Genomic DNA, 10,864 nt, shown 5'->3' with positions numbered 1-10,864 from the left:
GCAGTGAGAAGCCCGCACACCACCGCTAGAGAGTAGCTCCCACTCTCTGCAACTACAGAAAGCCCCCTAGCAGCAATGAAGACCCAGCACAGTCCAAAATAAATAAATAAATATTTTTTAAAAGCAAAAATGTGACATCTATTTTTGTCTGTTTAATATTTGCAAAAAACAAACAAACAAAAAACCCATGGGCTATATTCAGAATTACACAAAATTGTATGTACATGTATATATATATATATTTAAACTTTTTTATTTTTTGGTCCTTTCATATTTGGCAGTTTTTTTGTAGCAGCGATTGAAAAAAAATGTTTTAGAATTCTTTCCAACTGGGCATCAACGTTGACAGTGACACAGAAACAAAGTTGAATGTCGGACTTGTTCTAGAACTTGAGCTTCAGTCAGTCCTTTTCAGCCATCCAGTGTCATCTGAGTATGTGGAAACCCTTTTGCTCACTTGTGCAAATGCAGGAAATTGAGGAACTGTACCTCTGGCTGGCAGAGCTTGCAGCAGGCAGGCTGCAGGGCTGGCTGGGGATGCTGTGCAAGGGGAAAATGGGGACACAATTTGGAATTTGGAAAGAGTGGTGGGGAAAGGGGTGAGGGGAAGGATTGCTGTAAATGAACTTCAGGAAGGTGAGAGTGTGTATCTTTCCTGCTCTTAGGATGGGGGTAGAGTCCCCCCTGTGCTCTGGTTCCCCTCTGACCATACCCTCTTTGTGGGGTGAGGAGTCTCCAGGGCCAAGGGGACATGCTTTCTCAGAGCTTCCATCATCCCCTTCTTGGAACCACATCCCTGGTACCTGGCATTCTCTACCCAGAGGTCCTGGGGCCTGCTTCCTGAGGGCAGACCACACTAGCCCACACTAGACAGCATGCACAGGCCTAGGACCATGAAGGCCGTGCAGCGAGCAGATGTGGACACAGTTTAGAGCAACTGAGGATGCTTGTGCAGATAGGTGAGGCCCCTGTGGTGGTTGATATGGAGCTGTGAGTGGGGCCAGGAGGAGAGGAAAGGGCTGGGAACCTTCACTGGTATTCTTGTGCAGCTCCACAACTTTTAGGGAGTGGGGAGCTGTCCAAGGCTACTTTCATGTCTAAGATTGTCCCCATGTCTGTGTGCCAGTCCCAATAATGTGAAGACAGGATGTGGGATTGAGAGACCACTCTGGCCAATGTGCCCATGTCAGAGGTTTCAGGGGACAGGGGCAGGGATACTCCACGTGCCTGTGTTATCTCCTGACCACAACATAGGACACTTAGGCATGAACTGCTCTGCAGGTCCCGGCTAGACATGAGTCAAGGGTCCTAAGCTCTAGGCTCTCCCTGGCTCTGCCACCAACAAGCTTGGACAAATCAGCTCCCTTCTCTACATATTGAAGGTGGAAGATACCAGGAGCCTTGGCGGGTATCAAGGCAAGGAGTGTCTCAGCGATGGAACCACTGTCCACCCAAGTGTTCAGCCCCCTGGAGTCACCTCTCTGTGACTCCGGTCTGCCCTGTCTCTTACCAAGATGACTGCCCCCAGCAAGCTGAGCTTGTTGCCCTCTTCATACCCCATCTCAGCTCCATCCTGAAGAAATATCCCAGCAGCTGCGATATGATAGCTGTGGTAGGCAACCTCTAAGATGAACCCCCCTAGAATTCCCACTTCTAATATCCATTTCCTCACAGAGTCCTCCCTCTGAGTGTGAGCTGAAACTGGGAGCTTGATTCTAACGAGCAGAATATAGAAAAAGTAAAAAGTGATGGATGTCTTGTCCAAGATTAGAGTACAAAACCCCTGTGGCTTCTATCATTCTCTCGGTCTCTCACTTCCTACTCAGAGGGAAATCGGCTGCCGTGTTGTGAGCTGCTCTGTGGAGAGGCCCACGAGACAAGGAGCTGAGGGAGGTGTCCAGTCAACAGGAAGGGAAGAAACAAGACCCTCAGTCCCGTGGCCCATGAGCAATCGAATCCTGCCCGCAAACACTTGGAGGAGCTTAGAAATGGATCTAACAGGCCATCCCCCAGTAGAGATGGCAGCCCCAGATGACATCAAGAGTCCAGCCTTCAGAGAGATCTGGGCCAGAGGCAGCTGGTTAAACTGCTCCTGGCTTTCTCACCCCAGAAACTGTGAGACAATGAATGCTTGTGGTTTTAAGCCACTAAATGCTGGGATGCTTTTATTTAATTTTTTTTTTTAACTTTACAATATTGTATTGGTTTTGCCATATATCAACATGAATCTGCCACAGGTATACACGTGTTCCTCATCCTGAACCCTCCTCCCTCCCTGTACCATCCCTCTAGGTCATCCCAGTGCACCAGCCCCAAGCATCCAGTATCGCGCATCGAACCTGGACTGGCGACTCGTTTCATATATGATATTTTACATGTTTCAGTGCCATTCTCCCAAATCATCCCACCCTCTCCCTCTCCCAGAGTCCAAAAGACTGTTCTATGCATCAGTGTCTCTTTTGCTGTCTCGTATACAGGGTTATTGTTACCATCTTTCTAAATTCCATATACATGCATTAGTATACTGTATTTGTGTTTTTATTTCTGGCTTACTTCACTCTGTATAACAGGCTCCAGTTTCATCCACCTCATTAGAACTGACTCAAATGTATTCTTTTTAATGGCTGAGTAATACTCCATTGTGTATATGTACCACAGCTTTCTTATCCATTCATCTGCTGATGGGCATCTAGGTTGCTTCCATGTCCTGGCTATTATAAACAGTGCTGCGATGAACATTGGGGTACACGTGTCTCTTTCCCTTCTGGTTTCCTCAGTGTGTATGCCCAGCAGTGGGATTGCTGGATCATAAGGCAGTTCTATTTCCAGTTTTTTAAGGAATCTCCACACTGTTCTCCATAGTGGCTGTACTAGTTTGCATTCCCACCAACAGTGTAAGAGGGTTCCCTTTTCTCCACACCCTCTCCAGCATTTATTGCTTGTAGACTTTTGGATCACAGCCATTGTGACTGGCATGAAATGGTACCTCATAGTGGTTTTGATTTGCATTTCCTTCCCTTCCCAAACCTGACGGTCTCTGGTCTTCTACGTGCTTTTTTTTTGGCTCCATCCAGTCTTAGTTGCAGTGCATGGGATATTCATTGTGTCATGAGGGATCTTTCCTTGCACTGTGGGCTTCTCTCTGGTTGTGGCACACGGGCTCCAGAGAACACAGGCTCAGTAGTTGCAGTGAGAGGGCCTAGTTGCCCTGCGGCACATGGGATCTTAGTTCCCTGACCAGGGATCTGTTTCTCCTGCCTAGAATCTCTGCAAAAATGGGGCTGTTGCTTCTCCACCACTGCATCTCTGAAAATTCAGGGCAATACCGTGATCAGTATCTACCAGCATTAACAAGCAGTAATGCTGAAGAAGAAGCTGAATGGTTCTATGAACACCTACAAGACCTTCTAGAACTAATACCCCAAAAAGATGTCCTTTTCATTATAGGGAATGGAATGCAAAAGTAAGTCAAGAGATAACTGGAGTAACAGGCAAATTTGGCCCTGGAGTACAAAACAAAGCAGGTCAAAGGCCAACAAAGTTTTGCCAAGAGAATGCACTGGTCATAGCAAACACCCTCTTCCAACAACACAAGAGAAGACTCTACACATGGACATCACCAGATGGTCAATACTGAAATCAGATTGATTATATTCTTTGCAGCCAAAGATGGAGAAGCTCTAGAGGCAGCAAAAACAAGACTGGGAGCTGACTGTGGCTCAGATTATGAACACCTTATTGTTAAATTCAGACTTAAATTGAAGAAAGTAGGGAAAACCACCAGACCATTCGAGTATGGCCTAAATCAAATCCCTTACGATTATACAATGAAAGTGAGAAATAAATTCAAGGGATTAGATCTGATAGACAGAGTGCCTGAAGAACTATGGATGGAGGTTTGTGACATTGTACAGGAGACAGGGATCAAGACCATCCCCAAGAAAACGAAATGCAAAAAGGCAAAATGGTTGTTTGAGTAGGCCTTACAAATAGCTGAGAAAAGAGGAGAAGTGAAAGGCAAAGAAGAAAAGGAAAGATATACCCATTTGAATTCAGAGTTCCAAAGAATAGCAAGGAGAGATAAGAAAGACTTCCTCAGCTATCAATGCAAAGAAATATAGGGAAACAACAGAATGGGAAAGACTAAAGATCTCTTCAAGAAAATTAGAGATACCAAGGTAACATTTCATGTAAAGATGGGCACCATAAAGGACAGAAATGGTATGGACTTAACAGAAGCAGACAATATTAAGAAGAGGTGGCAAGAATACACAGAAGAACTATACAAAAAAGATGTTCATGACCCAAATAACCACAATGGTGTGATCACGCACCTAGAGCCAGACATCCTGGAATGCAAAGTCAAGTGGACCTTAGGAAGCATCACTACGAACAAAGCTAGAGGAGGAGATGGAATTCTGGTTGAGCTATTTCAAATCCTAAAAGATGATTGCTGTTAAAGTGCTGCCCTCAATATGTCAGCAAATTTGGAAAACTCAGCTACAGGACTGGAAAAGGTCAGTTTTCATTCCAATCCCAAAGAAAGGCAATGCCAAAGAATGCTCAAACTATCACACAATTGCACTCCTTTCACATGCTAGCAAAGTAATGCTCAAAATTCTCCAAGCCAGGCTTCAGTAGTATGTGAACTGTGAACTTCCAGATGTTCAAGCTGGATTTAGAAAAGGCAGAGGAACCAGAGACCATATTGCCAACATCCATTGGATCATCAAAAAAACAAGAGAGTTGCAGAAAAACATCTATTTCTGCTTTATTGACTATGCCTAAGCCTTTTACTGTGTGGATCACAACAAACTGGAAAATTCTTCAAGAAATGGGAATACCGGACCACCTGGCCTGCTTCCTGAGAAATCTGCATGCAGGTCAAGAAACAACAGTTAGAACCGAACATGGAACAGCAGACTGGTTCCAAATTGGGAAAGGAATACATCAAGGCCATATATTGTCACCTTGCTTATTTAACTTATATTCAGGGTACATCTTGCAAAATGCTGGGCTGGATGAAGCACAAGCTGGAATCAAGATTGCCGGGAGATGACAGGCAGATGACACCATCCTTATGTTAGAAAATGAAGAGGAACTAAAGAACCTCTTGAAAGTGAAAGAGAAGAGTGAAAAAGTTGTCTTAAAACTCAGCATTCAGAAAACTAAGATCTTGGCATATGGTCCCATCACTTCATGGCAAATAGATGGGGAAACAATGGAAACAGTGACAGACTTTATGTTTTGAGGCTCCAAAATCACTGCAAATGATGACTTCAGCCATGAAATTAAAAGACGCTTGCTCCTGGAAGAAAAGCTATCACCAACCTAGACAGCGTATTAAAAAGCAGAGACATTACTTTGCCAACAAAGGTACATCTAGTCAAAGCTATGGCTTTTCCAGTAGTCATGTGTGGATGTGAGAGTTGGACTATAAAGAAAGCTGAGTGCCGAAGAATTGATGCTTTTGAACTGTAGTGCTGGAGAAGACTCTTGAGAGTCCCGTGGACTGCAAAGAGATCCAACCAGTCCATCCTAAAGGAAATCAGTCCTGAATATTCATTAGAAGGACTGATGCTGAAGTTGAAACTACAATACTTTGGCCACCTGATGCATAGAACTGAGACTCATTGGAAAAGACTCCAATGTTGGGAAAGATGGAAGGCAGGAGGAGAAGGGGACGACAGAGGATGAGATGGTTGGATGGCATCACCAACTCAATGGACATGAGTTGGTGTAAGCTCCGGGAGTTGGTGATGGACAGGGAAGCTTGGTGTGCTGCAGTTCATGGGTCACAAAGAGTCAGACAGGACTGAGAGACTGAACTGAACCGGTGGGGGACACGGCCCTTATAGGATGCAAGTACTCCTGGGATAGATATATGTCCATTCAGGGACCCTGGAGCAGTGTCTCTTCAAAACCAGAGGCCTCTTTACCCAGTCCTGCCCATGCCTGGGCTGGAGACATAAATTGCCATTGCCTAGCTGGGCTGGACACTGCACAAGCTTACCCAGACCCTTGTGGGTTCATTTCTTTTTTTCGAGATTGTTTTGATATGGATCATTTTCTAAACTCAATTGAATTTTTTTTTTAAGGTTTAGCTATTTTTCTTAAAGTATTCCGAGGCATTTGAGGGAACTAGCAGTTACTTTGAATCTTCCACTAGTCAGAATAAACTTGTATCAGAATAATGAGATGTTAGTCTATTACCTAAATCTCAGAAGCTCTTTGTAGCTTCTTTCCCAACAAAACTCTTTATTGAATTTGTTACAAATTTGCTCCTGTTTTATGTTTTGGTGTTTTGGCCACAAGGCATGTGGGCCCCGACCAGGAATTGAACCCACACTCCCTGTAATTGGAAGGTTAACTGCTGGACCTCCAGGGAAACCCCTGGAGGCTTGTTTGTTACAATCACCAAACACATACTGACTTCAAACACAGACACATGTATTATCCTATGGTTCTGATGTCCGCAGTCTGACACGAGTCTCAGTGGATTAAGTTCATGGCATGGGCAAGGCTATACTGCTTTCCTGAAGCTCTCGGGGACAATCTATCTCCTTGACTTTCCAGCTCCAGAGGCTGTCAGCATCCCTCGACTTATGGCTTCTTCTACCCTCAGAGCAGAGATGAGGGTTTGAATACTTGCACTGCATCACCCCAACCTCTCCTTCATTCCTAGACATCTTCTGCCTCCACCTCCCACTTTTAAATATTCTTGTCTTGGGCTCACCCAGATAATCTAGAATTTTTACATTTGATTTTTAAGATCAGCTAATTAGCAACTTTAATTCCATCCACTGCCTCCACTCCCTTTGCCACATAATGTAACACATTCACAGTTTCTGGGATTCCGACCTGGATGTGCTCAGGCACTGGTATTACTGCTTTCTGTTCTTAGTAATTTGGAGAAGGCAATGGCACCCCACTCGAGTACACTTGCTTGGAAAATCCCACGGATGGAGGAGCCTGGTAGGCTGCAGTCCATGGGGTCGCTAAGAGTCGGACACGACTGAGGGACTTCACTTATTCTTAGTAATTAATTAATTAGGCTGCATCGGGTCTTAGTTGTGGCACACAGGATCTTCATTATGGCATGCAGGACCTTGCGTTTCAGTGCATAGGCTTAGCTGCTCCGAGGCATGTGGGATGTTTGTTCCCAGACCAAGGATCGAACCCACGTCCCCTGCAGTGCAAGGTGGATTCTTAACCACTGTGCCCACCAGGGAGGTCCCAAGAAGGCCAGTATCCTGCTTCCACATCTTGTTGTACTGCAGACTCCAGGGCCCCTGCAGCAGACAGGGGTGCCGTCAGGGGCTCTGGAGTCTGTGTTTTACCCTGGGGCAGTGAGAAGGTAGGAGGTGGGGGCTGGGGGAAAGCAGAGCAGGTGGGGCTGATGGGGAGGGGGGAGATTTCCTGGTTCCTTTTGTCTCCTAAGAGCCTCCTTCCCCTGCGGCCTCAACAGCTGTGTCCTCCTCCCGCCAGCTTCAGGCCTGGGGGGACCGAAAGGTGGGTGAATTAAAACCCAGGCCTTGGGTGTGTCTCTGTTAAGAAGAGAACTCCAGACTTCCCAGGTGTGTTCTCCTGACTCCCGAAAACTTGCTTTTCCGTTTCAAGGTCCCCGTGTCACCCTGGTCGCCTTCAGGCTGTTGAAGAGACCCTGGTCTTTGTTGCAACTTGTGGTGGCAAAAGCCATTCCTATGTGTATCTCTTTGCGATCCTGAAATGCCTGCATTCTGAGTCACAGACAGGTGGTGAGGAGAGCCTGCAGGGGGCTTGTTGGAGCCTGTGGATGAATTCCAGTGGGAGCAGGGATGTCGCAACCAGATAGAAAGGAGCCATTTTGTCAAGAGAAGAACTGGAGGAGATGATTGATGATCTGAATGGGAAGTTGTTGTTCAGTCACTAAGCTTTGTGCGACTCTTTTTGATCCTGTCGACTAAAAAGATGCAAGTCAAGTTTTAGTTGGGGCAAAACGAGACCTGCAGCCTGGGAGATCGCTCTGAGAGACTGCTCTAAAGAGGCAGTGGGGGAAAATCAATATATAAGATTTTGGTGAAAAGGCAGTTCAACACCATTAAGCACTCCAACACCATTAAGCACTCCTTTTACAATTGACTATGCCAAAGCCTTTGACTGTGTGGATCACAATAAACTGTGGAAAATTCTGAAAGAGATGGGAATACCAGACCACCTGACCTGCCTCTTGAGAAATTTGTATGCAGGTCAGGAAGCAACAGTTAGAACTGGACATGGAACAACAGAATGGTTCCAAATAGGAAAAGGAGTACGTCAAGGCTGTGTATTGTCACCCTGCTTATTTAACTTATATGCAGAGTACATCATGAGAAATGCTGGGCTGGAAGAAGCACAAGCTGGAATCAAGATTGCTGGGAAAAATATCAATAACCTCAGATATGCAGATGACACCACCCTTATGGCAGAAAGTGAAGAGGAACTCAAAAGCCTCTTGATGAAGGTGAAAGAGGAGAGTGAAAAAGTTGGCTTAAAACTCAACATTCAGAAAACGAAGATCATGGCATCTGGTCCCATCACTTCATGGGAAATAGATGGGGAAACAGTGGAAACAGTGTCAGACTTTATTTTTGGGGGCTCCAAAATCACTGCAGATGGTGACTGCAGCCATGAAATTAAAAGATGCTTACTCCTTGGAAGGAAAGTTATGACCAACCTAGATAGCATATTCAAAAGCAGAGACATTACTTTGCCAACAAAGGTTCGTCTAGTCAAGGCTATGGTTTTTCCAGTGGTCACGTATGGATGTGAGAGTTGGACTGTGAAGAAGGCTGAGCACTGAAGAATTGATGCTTTTGAACTGTGGTGTTGGAGAAGACTCTTGAGAGTCCCTTGGACTGCAAGGAGATCCAACCAGTCCATTCTGAAGGAGATCAGCCCTGGGATTTCTTTGGAAGGAATGATGCTAAAGCTGAAACTCTAGTACTTTGGCCACCTCATGCGAAGAGTTGACTCATTGGAGAAGACTCTGATGCTGGGAGGGATTGGGGGCAGGAGGAGAAGAGGACGACAGAGGATGAGATGGCTGGATGGCATCATGGATTCGATGGACGTGAGTCTGAGTGAACTCCGGGAGTTGGTGATGGACAGGGAGGCCTGGCATGCTGCGATTCATGGGGTCGAAAAGAGTCGGACATGACTGAGCGACTGATCTGATCTGATTTTTCTCAGGAGATGGGTGGCTACAACCCTGTTTCAGTTGTAAGAAATTTAACCTGAAAATCTTGTGGGCCTGGATTTCTTTCTTCCCTTGTGCTGCTCCAATGCTTTTTCTTTCTTTCTCTCTTTCTTAAATTGAAGTACAGTTAATTTACAATATTGTGCTAGTTTCACGTGCATAGCAAAGTGACTCAGTTATATATATATATATATATATATATATTTTTTTTTTCAGATTCCTTTCCATTATACAATGGTTATTGCAAGATAATGAATAGTACAGTTCCCTGTGCTATACAGTACATCCTTATGGTTTATCTATTTTATATATAGCAGTATGTATCTGTTAATCCTGTACTCCTAATTTTTCCCTTCCCACCCTCTTTTCCTCTTTGGCAATCATAAGTTTGTTTTCTATGTCTCTAAGTCTGTTTCTGTTTTGTAAGTGAATTCATTAGCGTAGTTTTTTAGATCCCACATCTAAGTAATATGATACAATATTTGTCTTTCTATGTCTGACTTACTTCACTTAGTTTGATCATCTGTGAAAGAAAGTGTTAGTCACTCAGTCGTGTCCGATTCTTTGCAACCCCATGGACTATAGCCCTCCAGACTCCTCCATCCATGGCATTTTCCAGGCAAGAACACTGGAGTGGACTGTCATTTCCTTCTCTAGGGGATCTTCCCAACCCAGGGATTGAACCCAGGTCTCCCACATTGCGGTCAGACTCTTTACCATCTGAGCCACCAGGGAAGCCTTGATCATCTTTAGGTCTATCCATGTTACTGCAAATAGAATTATTTCATTCTTTTTTGTGGCTACATAATATTCCATTTTATATATTTACATCTTCTTTATCCATTCCTCTGTTTATGGACACTTAATCCACCCTTTTTCTTTTGCTCAGATCAACCTGATTGCCTTTAGCTAAGGTAGGGCCAGATGCTGAAGATCTCAGAGGAGGCGGGTGCCGAGTGGGAAGGAAGAGTAAAAATCTGTCCTGGAACCCAGAACTTGAAGAATTTGGTTGGAAAGCTAGAGGGACAAGGAAAGGATGTAGTCTTTGGCCACAGGCTGCACCCTTTACCCCAACTATCAGACTCAACCCCCTCTCCTTAGGAAGAAAGGCTTGAGGTTAGGGAAGAGATAGAAACTTGCTTAAGCATGGACTTGTACCCAGGTTTCTGTATCCTGTTCTGAGCAATTTTCCTCACACCAGCCGCACCTACTCCCAGTCGAATGGCTGGATGATACAGATGATGGTGGTGGTGATGGTGGTGGTGGCGGCAATGATGACGATGGTTGTGATAATGGTGGTATTGATAGTGATGGTGATGGTGATGACGGTGATGGGTGATGATTATGATGGAATTACTGGCCGTCATGAGGGTATCGACTCACACACAGTACCTACTCTTGCCAGGCTCTGTTCTACACTCTTAAGTAAATTATTACTTTCACTTTGTCCATGAGGCAGCTAAGGCACAGAAAGGTGACACCACTTGCTCAAGATCACACAGTAACGATGCCTGGCAAGTTCAGAGAAGACATTGCCTTGACTCAAATGCCGCACAGGCGGACGCCAGAGCAAAGAGAGCCTGGGGAGACCCATCCACTCTCTGGAGTCACTGTACAGATGGGGCATCTGGAGCCCAGGGGAGGGGC

This window comes from Bos taurus, chromosome 11 (genome assembly GCF_002263795.3).
Source record: "Bos taurus isolate L1 Dominette 01449 registration number 42190680 breed Hereford chromosome 11, ARS-UCD2.0, whole genome shotgun sequence".
Lineage (NCBI taxonomy): Eukaryota > Metazoa > Chordata > Mammalia > Artiodactyla > Bovidae > Bos > Bos taurus.
The sequence above is the reverse complement of the archived record's forward strand: the minus strand, read 5'-3'. Positions refer to the sequence as shown.